This window comes from Bactrocera dorsalis, chromosome 2 (assembly GCF_023373825.1).
Source record: "Bactrocera dorsalis isolate Fly_Bdor chromosome 2, ASM2337382v1, whole genome shotgun sequence".
Lineage (NCBI taxonomy): Eukaryota > Metazoa > Arthropoda > Insecta > Diptera > Tephritidae > Bactrocera > Bactrocera dorsalis.
Genome location: NC_064304.1, coordinates 92695148 through 92709195, shown reverse-complemented (window position 1 = coordinate 92709195; position 14048 = coordinate 92695148).

Genomic DNA, 14048 nt, shown 5'->3' with positions numbered 1-14048 from the left:
TAGAAAGCATTGTTATTATTGTGGCAACACAAAAGCTTATTATATAAATTCGGACTAATTAAAGTCTCTACGCCACCATTTCGAGCAGATACGAATGCAAAGTGCACACGCGCACATATTTGGTGTTATACATACAAGTATGTATGTGTATGTGAATAGAGAAGTGTGGAATGTTGCTGCGTGCTAACATTGAGATATTGAAAATAATTTATTTAGTACATTTACTTTCGCATGTTTTTCTGTATGCAGCTAATTGTACGCCAAGCGCAACGAATCGAATGCCAATAGTAATGACTTCGGTTAGAACAATAATGACAATAACACGCACACACATATATACGTACGTACAAAAACAAATGCGAAACTGAAATGCAAACTAGCAGAGCGGAAACCGAATTTGCAGCTAATTCCAAAGCAAACATAGAAGTCAAAGCGGAAACGGAAAAGCAGATGACCACAAATTTACTTTAATGACTGCACAGCTGCGGGCCAGAAGGTCAAGCGACGCACTGGCATCCTCGCATACAGCGTACATATGCAAATGTTTAAAGCTACAGTTATTTAGCTTAGCAACGCGACAATTTGGCATTTCGGCGCTTGGTAACTATTGTAGGGGGGGTGTGCGGTGCCAATTAGTTATAAATATTTATTGTTTAATTTTCTAGAGTGTGAGGGACATATGTGTAGTGTCTTCTAAGCAATAAAAACTTCCAACAAAATGCACAAAATGTATTTGACTGGCTTAGCTAGTTCTGTAGATGCTCTTCGTATTAACTCAGCTTTGTGGACCTCGGTAACAGTTTCAGTCACTATTTCATATATGGCTTGCCCGTTACTTGCGCAAGTGAACGAATTTCTGATGCATTGCTTCCTCGACCTTTCATTACCTGCTCTGCGATAGCTAATGCATAGCCGTTATTTTAAGTTTATGGATCATGATGCACCGAAAATCGGCTGTGACATGTTCTGTGTGGCTATGTGCTTGATATTACTGAAACCAAAGCTTGTTGATCGTGAGCCTTTTGCTTAGACTAAATTGACTTTTCAATGAATTTCGACACTATTGACTTGCTGTTGTTGTAATTGTAGTGGCAAAATACATGACTGTCGACTGACTTAATGACTTCCCATAACTCTACTGTAGAGAATTTAGGTTCTTTGGCAAAATCTATGTATACGGTATTCGGTTTGGGCTCGAAGTTATATTGAGAAGAGATGACGAAGCAAAGAGCTGCAAATGTCATGTCTAGAAGTTCATTCAACTGAGGAAAGTTCTCTAATTGTCATTTACTTGGGAGTGGCCAGAAACGGGTTTTTTACGTATGGCTAGTTCACGACTTCCGTTTTTAGACCAAATATTCTCTGGTAGCTAAAAACATTCATTTGAAGGCGAGCTAAAGGGCTGAGAATGCGAACCATCCCTCCACAGGGTTGTGTGTTGGCTCTGAAACCTGACACGTGAAAAACGCTCGCAAGGAAACGGAAAAGAAACCGCTCTTTTGATATCAAATGACTCGTCAGGATCGGAAAGGATCTCTCCGCGCTGTTCGATACCAAACAAGGTTTCAGACAATTCGTATTGGTATTCTTAAGTGGCTCCTACTTCGATAAATTTCATGCTACCATTTTCAATATGTGAAATATTTATACCCTGAACAGGGTATATTAAGTTTGCCACGATGTTTGTAACACCCAGAAGGAAGCGTCGGGGACCCTATAAAGTATATATATAAATGATCAGTATGTTGAGCTGAGTCGATTTAGCCATGTCCGTCTGTCTGTCCGTCCGTCTGTATATATACGAATTAGTCCCTCAGTTTTTAAGATATCCTTTTGAAATTTTGCAAACGTCATTTTCTCTTCAAGAAGCTGTTCATTTGTCGGAACGGCCGATATCGGACCACTATAACATATAGCTGCCATATAAACTGAACGATCGGAATCAAGTTCTTGTATGGAAAACTTTGACATTTGACGATGTATCTTCACCAAATTCGGTATAGATTATTTTCTAAGGCAACTATGTAATCTGCGAAGAAATTGTTCAGATCGGTTCACTATAGCATATAGCTACCATACAAACTGAACAGATAGTTACTAACAGAAATGTATTTAGCTTCGGTGCAACCGAAGTTAACGGTTTTTCTTGTTTTAATTCTCGTTCGCAACAGGCTTTTGGATGTTCAAATGAATTCATCGTCTTCAGTGTCCTAATTTTAAAATGAAGGCAAGCTACCATAGCACTTCCTTAGAAAATTCACTTCACTCTTTGCTCAATTTATATGATTCTCTCATAACTTGAAGATTCAATTTGATTGTTTCAATATTCAGAGAAATACCTTATATTTCATTGAATTTCAAATTACATAAATACTTCCAACTAAAGACAAGCAGTTGGACTGTCTGCAGCAGGGGTGGCAACAATGGCAGCAACAGCATCAACTGCAGTGTTGCACGAAAGCTGTGCAATGAAGTGCAGTTGAAATGGAGGATGAGACTGGCCATTTACTAAAGGTAATATCCATTTTGCTGACAAGTTCAACCATTTTGTGAAATGAATAAAAGATTCTGTAATCGTTGAATGTGACCACTTACCGTGAAAATTCCTTAGAAGCACACAAACATTCCAATAACTGAGGCTACAAGTAATTGCAGTTCTAGTTCAGCAAGGAAATATAATAGAATTTTACGATAAGAACGTTGGATATACATACATATGTACATGTATGCGTATACCAAGAGTGCACTTGCCTTCTATGATATACAATAAAACTGCAGCTTACTTATATTGGGTTGTCAAAAAAGTCTTGCGGTATTTTTACTGTACTTCTTAGGTACTTCTTAGTGACTCCAAGCTTCTTCAAATGGTTTATAACGGTTTGATGACTACTATGCCGGTCTCTTTCGACCAATTCAGCGATTTTATCGCAATTTTCGACGAAAGGCCTTCCGGAGCGTGGCGCATCTTCGACCACCTCTACACCGGAACGAAAACGTTGAAACCATTGTTGTGCGGTGGAAATCGAAACTGTATCGGGTTCATAAACCGAACAAGTTTTATTGGCGGCTTGAGATGCATTTTTGCCTTTATCGTAGTAGTACTGTAAAATATGCCGTATTTTCTCTTTATTTTGCTCCATGTTTGCGACGCTATAACTCACGAACGACTTAAAAGAAACGACAATCAATCAAACACGTGTTAGCGCGTGAAATGAGCTTTCCAAAAAGGTATAGCATGACCCGATGCGACGAATAAAACTAGAACTACGCGCTTTCAGCGTCAACTAGCGAAAATACCGCAGTACTTTTTTGACAACCTAATATAACTTTTCAACCAATTCATTACTTTTACCAATAAGTAAATTAAAATCTACGCTATCTCTCTCTTGTTGCAAGAACGCTAATTAGTATTTCTCAATTCGGTAAGTATAAATCTTCATTTCAACGACTGTTGACAAGAAACCCACAGAAAATATTTATATATATAGTACACGTATTTACAGACTTCCTCTAGCCTCTTGCCACATTCCAGCAATACAAATATGCTTATGCAACATTTACTGGACCTTTTGTGAGCCAATTTTAAAGAATTACTGCCGCGCTTAGACAACATTCTTTCTTTTAAATTAGTGTAATCCCCAATGATTATACGAGCATGTACTAATTTAGGTACCGCGCTCCCTAACTGCCCTGCGGCGAGCCAAAGCCGAGTGCACAATCATCAAGACGCAGTGAAATGCGAAATTACTTAATTTTCCGAATGCAACAGCAACAACAACGAAAAATGAAATTAAAGTGAAGATTGTGTGTGTAAGCAAAAGCTAAGCAAGCGCCCAACCAGCGTGGCCTCAAGAGCGCTGAAATGCTGCGTTCTAACAATGTAGATAATTACTTGAAGTTCCCAGTGGGAACAGAAGGCGTGCCGCGCGCATAGAAGAGTTTACTGAGAAAAGTGAAAGTACCCCACGTGATATGCGGGAAATAATGAAAAGGTACGTAAGTAAGTAGCTGAGTGCACGAGGAATAAAGCCGTCCTACAAGTAAAATGCTGTTCATCTTCATCAACGACGACGACAATGACGACAACAATGCGGAGGACATAGGCGACGATGAAGGCAGCTGTGAAGGAAACGGAAATGATGTTGGTGGCGACAATGTCATTGTAATTGCGTTAATGTGAAACGCAAAGAAAGGAATTAAGAATTAGCAAAGGCCGCAAGCAAAATAGGGGCCCAACAAGTCTCACTCGCACACACACACAAAATGTTTTCAGAAGTGCCTGCCTTGAGTGGGAAAGCACTTCTGCTCAATCTCTCCGCGCTGCTGCTGCTGCTGTATTGTTACGCTGTACAAGCATTTTACAAAATACATTTACTCAAGCAAAGAGGCCGCCCGTGTACACCTGTGTATATACACGAGAAGAAAGCGAAACGAAAGCATAAAAGGAAAATGAGAATAATTTTAAAAAATATGTCAACCTTAGCTATTTAGCCGGGAAAGTGACCAGTTAACCAACCGAACAACCGACCCATAAGCGGCGGACGGCGAAAGGCGGCCAGCGGACAAAGTGATTGTCGCAGTAACTAACCAGCTACTTGACTCGGAAAAAGCCAACTGTTTAGACTGTGCTAATGCGGCAGGTAAACTTGCATAGCACATTGTAACTTAAACACACTCACTCACGGCTTTCATTCTTGAATGGAAGTGACTTTAATTTGCAAGCTCCCTCGGGCGAATTCCAAGCGATACGAATTAAGGATTACGACATTCAGTTAATTGTGTGAAATTTCGTTTATTTATAATAAGCGAACTGAACTTTATGCTGCTCATTTATATAGCGTTATTATGCTCCTCATTTTGAAAAAAAATATATATATACAAGTATATATAGTAGAACATTCCAAGCTTCAATACAGAGAACACATAGCGTGATGACTACCAGCGCTTTGCTGAAGATAGAGTACGCCGACTGCAAGCTCAGAAGCGTACTTATAATGGACACTTCGTTCCACTTCACATAAATCTGACAAAGCAAAAGTCTCTATCTTAGGTTATGTTAAAAGGTCGATCTTACAAAGAGATCTCACTTGCACAGCTTATAACGCCAGCCTGTTTTGGCACCTAGAACTGCTAAGAAATGTGTCATAAGCCCATTTATATCACCAAAGCGTTTTGAGCCCATCACAACTTTGTTGAGACGGCTAATGACAGTTTCAGCTAAGTACTTATGTCTTTTGGTCTGCCGAAGGCTTGACTGCCTTAATATTTCAACCTTAGTCTTGCAAAAGCCTGGCGGTTTCCACCTCACATCAGGTCAGACAACTTTGAAACTTACCTTCATCCGAATATATTTTAAGTCTTACAGCATGAATCCCTATTGGAAAATGACTAATAGGAACTCCTACGATTAGGACTAGATGAACTTTGAAGTCAAGTTCAGTAGATTTCCTACGATCTATTGTAGGCCAAAAGGTTTTCGCGGTCCCTTCCAAGCATGTCGTCGACTAACGACACTCCAATGCTCGAACGCCAGCTGGTAATGGAGATCCAACTCGTTTCCACTCCGATGAGAACCGTGTAAAGGTACCTCTGTTAGCTCATCGGCTTTGTAGTTTTAAGCGATTCTAATAAAACCAGGCACCCAAACGAGCCTGATAATGAAGTATTATAGCTTGATGCTATTCCTAGTGAGGATAGATACGCTTTGGCTACCTTTGAGCGCAGAGTTTGTCAATAGTGACTTCAAGGTGAGAATACCCTCTAGGCGTGAGAGGAGAGAAATTTAGTAAAAAAGAAAAATAATACCTAAATATACATATACCGTTCAAAGGGCGGGGGTATACTCTGAGAATCTTGATATCTCTCTCCTTTCGTCTACCAAACTCAGCTAGCATCTTCCAAAGCGAAGTATGAATCAAAGACAAGATCTGTGGAGTTCTATTGAATAACTACGGGAGGTTACAGAGAGTTACCATAGCACAGATAGCTATGCGCCACTGTTAGACTTGTCATCGCCAAAGATTAACTCTAGCGTGGTCAATAAATGTTGGCCCCGGCTACGTCTCAGATGGTCCATCCGTTGAGTGCAATTTTCGATGACTCGTTCGAGCATTTCAACTGTTTATGACAAACGTGATGTTTTGCTGCAAGACCTGAATCGAAGCGGGTTTGTCCGCATAGACCTTAGTCTTCACATACACCCTCACTCGATCTTAATGGCCAATCGGCGGATAATTTCTCGTTTTGGGTCGATCTTTCCTCGATGAAATGCCAAACAGTACTAAAAAAAATAACATGACGCATGATCTGTCAAAATATGTAAAATATATATTTTAGTTACATTCGTTGCTAGATCTATAGTTCTCAAAGGCCCAAGTAGGTGTTATACTAGTTCGACTGGATTAAAAAAATTTATATGCCCACGTAAATAGTTTATGATTTGAGATAAATTGGTTATTTGTTTTGTTTACCAATGACCCTGCATTCGCAACCAATTTATCATAACCTTTGCAATTAAAATAACATTTTTTTTTAAATGTGAAATACATATATTTTTTGACATATTCATATTTTCCAACTTCGTAAGAGCTGTAAAAAATGTAGAAATTCGAGATCTAATTTAAATTCAAAATCAAATGTGGCCCAATTCAAATGCAAATGGCAGATAAGTTGGCAACTGGTAAATTTCCACAAAATAACATCAAATCCACTATTGTCTCATTATTCACTTCAAATTGATGCAAACCGATTGACTGAATGCAAAAAAGGTTGGTTGGCTTTTATTGAATTCCCCGCAGCTTTATAGTCGCATTGGCTTTGTTTTTTATCAGCGTTTTTCAGCTTTTTTTCCAGTTGTTGTATGCGAATTCGATTGCTCGATTGCTTTGGCAACTGTGTTGCTTTTGCTCTTGTTGTGACTGTCAGCGACAGTTTGGCAGTGTTTGCGAGACCCGAAAAAAATCTATTTACGTAAATCCCCTATTTAACATACATTTTAGGCAATTTTATTTTTATGGGGTTAAGCAGACAGGCCATGGCTAGCGTGCGGGCGAGCAAACGCGTGCCAACGACTTGGCAGAGTCAGTCATCTTACGAGCAGGAACTCGAACGGTTAAAGCAGAACTGCAGACATACTCACTCACTTACGCATACATATGTATGCAGGTATATACCACGCACATAAACATATGAAGAGTTATAAGCGGCGCATCGTAGCCAAGCGGAAGGCATACCGTGTCGGGCAGTCAGCCAAAAGCCACACGGTTCGTTACTCATGTCACTCAATACTGACAACGCAGAGTTGTATTTGAGCCGCAAGTATGTGTGTCTCCTTTCGACTCCTCTGTTTCATTTTTACTTGTCTATGGTATTAAATTTTGATTGTCTTCATGGCCGAAGGGTATCGGAAACAATTTATCCTGTATATTATGCAGAAATCTTCGCGTTGTATTGTGTTGTTTTTGTTTTTGCATAATGTATTCTCAACGAAGGCGCTACAACTGCAATGATAATAGCTGGAAAGTAGACACAAGTAAATAAAAAGAGATGTTTTTTCTAAAAAAGGGCAGGAAGAATTGGATAAAATCGAAATGTAACTGAAGCCAGCGGCTTATAAATATTATGATCAAAGCTCGCCCACACATCCGTGTAAGTAAATATGTAAGTATATAATACTTGCATGTATACTTTAAGCCTTTAAATAATATATCCCGTAGGAGTGTTCTATGATAACGCACATATTGGTTCATTTTGGCTTGGAACTAGTTTTTTTTTTATAAAATAATACTAATGTTGTTCTGTAATTGGCTTTAGCCCACTTAGAAAATTGCTTCTCATGGTTCATCTCTCTCTTCAAATACTTTACTAATAATGGAGATCCATAACCCGAGCAAATTTTTTGTGTTGCTACGATCCCATGATTCCATTAAGGATTGAGTTCTTTATAAAAATGTATTTTCCAAAATTCTTTTTTATACTATAAGTAATAAGAAGTAGCTCTATCCAATCTCCGATTCACAAGATGACGTTAATAAGAAATTATGTGGCAAGATGATGGTATAATACAGAATAAGTTTATCTCTCTCTTTATTAACTCGATCGCTTTGAGAAGTTTGCGAGGATATTTACTATTTTTCAAGTTACGTAATTCTATAGATTTTGGTTCTACAAATCCGCTTCGTTTTTTTTTTCTCTCTCTTTCTCACTCTCTTTTCATTTAAGATCATCTATTGCATTCGCAAAGCTGGTGGTATAGCCGATTTTGGTTTTTTTTGAATATGTTATAACTTTTTTTTTTAATTTTCTGAAACTACTTCAAGTTCCGATAGTAGAATTTTGATATAAAAATATCACGCCCGAGATACATATATTTGGAAAGTTGACAATTTTTGTTGAAACCAATCGCAGTAAAACAAAAAATTAAAAAATTCTTTTAGCCGTAATGTCGAGCGGCACATAAGTTCTCAGTTCATTCAGCCATAGCTTCCACTAACCTACATAATATCTCTTAGCAGCTCTTTCCTACTGGGTAAATACTTTTTCTTCTTCCTTTTCATGTGAGTGCAAATCTATTTTTATAAAAGTGCTTTGGGCTATTTGCGAAAACGATTTTCAAATATGCGCTTTACGCACTCGTTGGATTACCAGAATGTTTAGCATATTTACTTAAAACTCCTAACGGATATGTGGGTGCGCTAACACATACTCGTATTTGGTTGAATCAAGAACATTCGTCATTATCTTTGCTAAATTCAATAAAATCCCAATGGCAGTTCTGACCTTAACCCAAATGTCAATATACTTGTACACACATACAAAAGTTAGCATGAAGACGAGTGTGTAGCCATCATTTTCATTCTATTGAGATATTCGCCAAGATGAGCCGCGGTCGTTTGGTGCCGATTTTATGTTCGCCACTTAATATTGTTTTTGCTTTATTGTTATGTACGTATGCAAATTTTTCACAAAAACAAATCCTAGGAACGTCCAATGGATATGTGTGGCTTTGAAATGATTAAAGAAGTGAGCTTTGTTAGACGAAATTTAAAAAAAAGTAATAACGTTTGAAAACAAAACTTCACGAAAATAGTTGGTGTCTTAAATTTTGTCCAACAATTTATGAATAGTACAAGTTCTAAGCCGCATTCGAATGGCTAATCTGTTGTACAATATTTTTTTCTTTATTTTTGTTAGAACTTTATTTAGTTTTTGAGTTTTTCATAGAATCCATTCAGCAGTGGGAACTAGAGTAATTTTGGTGTAAGAGTTGAGTTTTAGGAACTCATTCGTAAAATATTCCTATGTTTAAATGTTATTATAATTATTTTTTTTAATGTATCAATTTCTTGTAAAACCAGCTGTCAAAATAAAGACATGACAGCTGTCAAAATCATACTTTGATTAGTGCATATGGAAAATCATGAGAACCATTTACCACTAAACAATATTTAGCCATGATGTTTATACATATTTCTGGTTTAAAGGTTATGTAACAAATCAAATGGAGTGTGAAAAATTGTGCAGGGTCTTAAATAAAACGAAAGAATAACTGGTTTAAACTAATTTAGAACTCAAAACACTGAGTCAATTTTATTGCTGTTGACAAATGTTTCTTTGATGCCAAAATTAGCACTTAAAGTCTTCATACAACAAGCCGACGACTCGCAATGTTGTTGTATTTTCGGTGTTTTATTTGAAAAATAGATTTATACTTCTATAAAGATGCTATATATAAAAGTTTTCTTGTATATATTCGAATCCTGTTCTTTAAGGTGAGGAGCATAAAGAGGTACAAATTGAATTTGATCCATTTTTTATAGAACTTTGTATGGTGGCAGTAAAAATTGAGCGAAATTAAGTTAACAGAAATTAATTTTTTTTTTTATTAACTTTACTACTATTTATTGAATCTACCATACTTAAGAGCCTAACAATAAGTTTGCGAATCTTAAACTACTCACTTAATTTACACCCTACATGGGTGATTATTTTTTTAAACTGGGCTGATAAGTCGTTTCTACGTAATCTTGAGCTCCTGTTCACACGCAATAACGATCTTGCTAGTTGGTTTGGGTGAACCGATAGTTTCAATGCATATTTTGCGCTTCGTTGCTCTATTTCAGTTCGTACGTCTGGAATTCTTAAGTTGCGTTGGATATTCTCATTTCGGATATACCACGGTGCTCCGGTGATTGTACGAAGAATTTTTGATTGCGTACGACGAAGAATTTCGATGTTACTGCTACTCGCGTTGCCCCACAGCTCACACCCATAGATTCAGATTGGCTTTAAAACTGTGTTGTACTATATATAATGACTTTGTACTCCAGACTCAAAGCTGAGTGAGAGGTAATAAGCCAGTGCAAAGTACCTGCCTTTAACTTAAGGTAAGTCTTTTTATCCTCTATGTGGTTTCGCCAAGTGAGTCGCCTATCCAGATAGAACCCTAGGTAAGTAACATGATTGCTTTGTGGTATTTGTACGTTGTTCAGTGTCAAAGGCGAACAGCTGCTCTTGTTTAGGGTAAATGTAACGTGCTTACATTTTTGCTCGTTAACCTTTATCCTCCAGTTTGCGAGCCAGTCGGCCAAAGCTTCAATATGATTTCCTAGGAGCGCATTTGCATGAATTGGGCACTTGGAGCGGCTGATTATTGCAGTGTCATCGGCAAAAGTAGACATAGTCAAGCGGTCGTTTACTGGGATTTCTGAAGTGTATAAAACATATAACATTGGGCCAAGAACACTGCCTTTTGGTACACCAGCTTCAATCGTTTGGGCTTCAGATGTAGTGGTATTTCATCGAACTACAAAATTTCGATCATAAAGATAGGATTTAAACAGTTCGTGAATGTTTTGTGGGAGTAGCGTTTTTATTTTGTACATAAGACCATCTAACCATACTAGATCAAAAGCCTGCGCGACATCAAGAAATATTGCAGAGCAATATTCCCGATTTTCAAAAGCTGTTCGAATTTCAGATGTGATCCTATGTACTTGCTCGATTGTTCCATGCTTTTCCCTGAAGCCAAATTGGTTAGATGGTATTATGTTGTGGGTTTCAAGATGTGGCTTAATGCGGAGCATAAGAAGTCTTTCAAATAATTTCGACATCACTATAGTTGACTTTTTCCATTGTTGAGGAAAGTGAGCTTGTTTTGTGATTGCATTGAAAAACATACAGATGCAGATTATAGCACAATTTGGTAGCTCAGTAATCATTTTGGAGTAATTAAGTCGTGCTCAGGAGCTTTTCTTGGTTTCAATTTCTCTAAAATTTTTTATATAAAAAATACAATATTCCCTTATTACCAAGGAGCTATAAAATTTATTTATAACTTCGAAAAAGTATTTAAATTTTTAATAACAGTGATTTTAATATCAACTCTTCAGCCGATTTACATAATGCTTTGTTATGCGCTTTTCATAATCTCCTTTTTATGAGTATAACTCATTATTCTCTCAGATAATTTTCAGCCCATCAGCAGCAGCTATTTATTGATTGACATCCGACATTTAATACAACCTGTGTTAATTATTGTTTAAATATCAAATAACAACTGCAGCGTTTTCATTAATAAACTTCATGCGAAACGAACTTTAATTTCTTTCATTCTCTTTATTTCCCACTTTCATTATAGCGTTTATTTGGCTGATACGAGTACATATGAGTTTGAATTCAATATCTTGCTCACTCGTGCAATTCCATTTCGATATCCACAGCGTGGCCGTCAGTGGCGAGTGGTGTAATTAATTTCGCTACCAACAGTCTGACTTTTTACACCTGAGTCGCGGCGACCACTCACGCAACCAATGGACCGTGTGAATTGTTTTCGAAATCATTGCTTTTTTCTACGATTTTTATTTTGTGTTGGTGTTATTATTGTTGTTATGCTTTGCTGCTGCTGTTGCTGCCATCAACGCTTGTTCTGTTCGAATTTACCGTCATTTTAAGTAGCCAACAGACCACTTAAAAGTAAAACTCGCCGAACAAAAGCAACATAGTGGCAGCACCGTACCTGCAGCAGAGGAGTTCGCAGAAGTGCTTCTCGTGCAGTTGAAAAGTGTTTGCACTTAAAATCGCAAACGTGCATTGCACTGTCACGTCGTAAAGAAAAATACTGAACGTCCTCATACCACTCCACTTGCTCATACTCGCTGTGATTAAAGTGGCCTGTAGGAAATTTTGAGATTTTGCGTTGCTTTAAATTTTTTTTGCGGAAATGTTTACTTTTCTGAGCAGTAAATGAATAAAAAATAATTAGATTAAAGAGAGACAAATTTTTTCGTCTAAAAATGTAGGTTGTTGTAACTTATGCTAATTTTTGTAGTGAACTTGTTTCCTGGATAAAATTGTGTCAAGCGGCATTGGAACTACCACACCAGAGGTATTTTAGCTTACTTTAATTATTTCCTTCTATTTTTACATTTTTCCTACAGTGTACATGCGAACATGTGTCAGTACTACCATGTATGGTTAGATTTACACGTATTTGCACATACATATGTATATAGCTAAAAGCTTGTAGCTCAAAGCTACACTTAAATATATTTCGATGTTTTAAGCTATAACACAGCGCCATACAGCGCCTCCACCAAGCCAAGTGCGAAATGCTTGAAGAAAAAATCTGTGTGCAACTATAATAGCGGTAAAATATAAACAAACAAGCCAAGTGGTTTGACTTTTAAAGGATAAAAAATTTTTCTCTCGTTCTCGTTGTTCAAAGTTTAAGTGGAGGTTGGTATTTATTTGAAAACGTTCGTTTATTTCGGCAGTCGCACCTTTGTATGAAGAACTATTTGGATTTCTGACCGTAGCAGTTGAGGACCGAAGGCATGAAATTTAAAATGCAAACATGTGCTTTTCTGTTCTGATTAGTTTTTCATTTGTAGATATTGTGTTTCGAGTATTTTATGTTTTAAGAAAAATATATATTAAGAAAATATAAAAACGTCATTCCAGTTTAATGGTCTTAAGTTGATTGCATGAGAAGAGTGTAATAAAATAATAATGAACATTATTGACTATTTTTTTGTTTGAAATACGAGTATCGATGCTCACTGTTCACCAAATATGAAATTTCTGTTTAAATGAGATATGTAACGTTGCTCTAGAGATAAGTTCGGTTGCATAATTTCATTTCAGCACAAAAGCAGAGGTGTTAATTTGATACATAGTAAAATAATTTTGAAAACCATTTTTAGATATTACTCTGGTTTATATTAAGTATTTGCATGGGGAATTCTTGAGGAAAGCCGCTTTAGAGTAATATGGATGCTGAAGGGCAACTCTCTTTCTCTCACTCTTTTTTCTCTTTACCTAATTCTCTATCTCTCTCTGACTTTCTCCTATATGACGTATTCTATTCTAAACGAATCACAGTCGGAAATGCTAAGACTTGTAGAATAATTTAAGAATATTATATAAAAACAGATTATGCAGGACTTTTTCGTAGCGATGCTATAGATATAGATCGATAGGGACAGTAAACGACGCCATATTTTACTTTTAACATTTATCTTCAATAAAGTTTGTCATTTCATCATAGAAAGATATATGATCCAACAACGAGTCGAAATTATTAAAATTTACTACCAAAATTCGGGGTCAATGGCCTTAACTTTAAGAGCGCTTCGTCCAATTTATGGTCGTGATAATCGTTCTGTCAGACAAACAATTGAGCGTCGGGAGGAAAAATTTTAATCCGTAAGTACAGTACAAAATGTTTCCGTGCCAGTGAGACAAAGAAGTGCATTGCATAGCGTATCAATTGAGGAAGACTCAAATCAGTCTCTCACACGTCGTTCTCAAGACTTGGACATAACTGTGACGTCGTTGTGATGAATCTTGCGAAAAGATCTTGGACTACATCCCTACAAGATTAAACTGACGCAAGAACCTAAGCCGCTTGACCATCAGAATCGTCGTATGTTCATGAATTGAGATGAGCAACAATTTGAAAATGTTCCGGATTTTCATCGAAAAATCATCTTCAGCAATGCGGCTTATTTCTGGCTGAATAGCTCCGTCAATAAACAAAATATGCGTTA